Source organism: Orycteropus afer, unplaced genomic scaffold (assembly GCF_000298275.1).
Source record: "Orycteropus afer afer isolate SDZICR_OR568_19922 unplaced genomic scaffold, OryAfe1.0 scaffold00287, whole genome shotgun sequence".
Lineage (NCBI taxonomy): Eukaryota > Metazoa > Chordata > Mammalia > Tubulidentata > Orycteropodidae > Orycteropus > Orycteropus afer.
The window spans coordinates 204,844-206,990 of record NW_006921874.1 but is presented as its reverse complement, the minus strand read 5'-3'; positions in this window follow the sequence as shown (position 1 = coordinate 206,990).

The following is a 2,147-nucleotide window of genomic DNA, read 5'->3' as shown; positions in this document are numbered from 1 at the left end:
GGCAACACCGGCTCCTCAGCAAACAGCTACGACTGCTCCTCCGCTCCTTTGTCAGCGTCTGTAGGCTGCACTGCCTGCTGGGATACCGGAGGACTCAAATGCCACCGCTCTCAGCCCTCGAGGATAAGCCGCGATGGGAAGAAGGGGAAGGGGTGGAGCCAGGGGTGGGGCCGGAGCCGGGGGCGGGGCCTCGTTGTTGCCACCTGGCCTCTGGGGGCGGGGTTCTTCCTTCTCTGTGCTTCCAACTTCTTCCTTCTCTGTCCCATGATCTTCGCTCCTCTATCCCTGTCCCTCGAGGAGACTGGAGACTCACTCAAAGGGCCCTCTCTCTGCCCTTGGTAAGCGGTCACCCTTGGCTGTTTAGGCCCCATCACTTTTGGCTTGGACTGCTGCAGTAGCCCCACCCCCGCGCCCATTGGACTCTGTCTTTCCACTCTTGGTTTTGTCATTACATCTCCCAGAGGACAGCTGGAAGGATTTTGCAAAGATGCATAGGTGACCACATTATTGCTCTGCTTAAAATCTTCCACTGTCTCTGCGTTATCTCCGGAATCAAGTCCAAACCCCTCTTGGCTCCATAATCCTTTTCTGGTATACCCAATACTTGAGCTCAATAAACTGGCCATTTATGGAAAACAGTGGGGCTTGGAGCAGCTCAACCGACTCTGACTGGCCCAAATCCTCCCCCTTGAAAGCAGGTTTCACTGTCAGTAACTTTCGTAGGTCCCTGGGAGATTCATTGGGGATAGAATTTTCCAAATCGTAGTGATGTTTCAGAAAGGAAACGTAAACGGCAACATGCACAGAACCCCTCCCCACAAGTATAAGGCCCAAAGAATTCTCCTCGGTTACCCTACCCGCCTCGTGTCAACCACCACTGACTGTCAGTCATTGGAGGCCTGTGCGTGGCTATGATACTCAACAGGTTGCAGCACAGCTTCCAGACTAAGATGGACTAGGAAGAAAAGGCCTGGCAGTGTACTTCGGAAAATCAGCCAATAATAAACCCTGTAGGTCACAATGATCTGATCCACAACCAATCACAGGGCTGGCAAGTTTTGTTCCATTGCACAAGGGATCACTGGGCAGACTTGACAGCAGCTAACAACAGCAGCCCTACCCAGGCAAGGGACTGCCAAGAGATTCTTGGGCTCAGGCCTTGAGCCTTTGCTCATAGAGTCTCTCAATCTATCGTACCCTTTTCTCTCTATCCTACCTATCCTTTATGACCCCATGGAAATGCCACTTCCTCCAATAAACCTTCCAAGACCCTCCATGAGAACTAATTACTCTTGACCTATCACCATATGGCATTGCTTATTCTGCTAGGCAATTCTTCCTGACCTAGGTAATCATTATGTGTGTCTTCCTTTGCCTCCTACCTAGACTATGAATTGTTCAAAGCCATCCCATAGCTTCTAGTACAGTGCCTGGCCCAGAAAAGACAGCAAAACAAGTTAATGAAATACAATTAAATCATTTCTCTCCACTGCATCTGAAGCTCTAAGTAGGCCCAGAAAGGACCCTAGGCCAGGCCTCATACAACACCCACCTTCCCTTCACTAGGACACACTAGGACACCTGGCCACATGTTGCTTTTGCAAACAGAAACTGGTTGGGCAGCGAAGCATTGCAAAAGTCCTGGAGCCTGTACTCTTCCCTTGCAGGTCAGACTGGTTTGTGACACAATATGTGGTTGTGGAAAATGTAACTGGTACAGCTCACGTGAGACTCCATTGTGGAAAAATTTCACAGTGCCATTGGAATATAACTATGCTTCCAAATGTAGACATGTCTCCTACCTTCAGGAGACTTTTGGTTTCTATTTGCCTCAGGCTACTTTTGGTCTCCACATCCCTTCAGATCTTGCATACGTCTGTGTTATATATTCTTTTGCAATAGTAGACATCTTGCCTTGTGTTATACTTGTGTGATTTAATGCATATTTATTTTCTCTTCAATTATTTTACAAACTCTACACTCTGGTGGTGGTGTTTCCTTATCTCCAAAATGGGGACAAGAACCTTTGACCTGCGTAGTTCACCAGGTTAAGAGGCTCTGATGCTGACGTCAGATGGATTTTGGCTGAAAGTAGAGAATACCAGAAAGATGTTTACCTGTGTTTTACTGACTCTGCAAAGGCATTC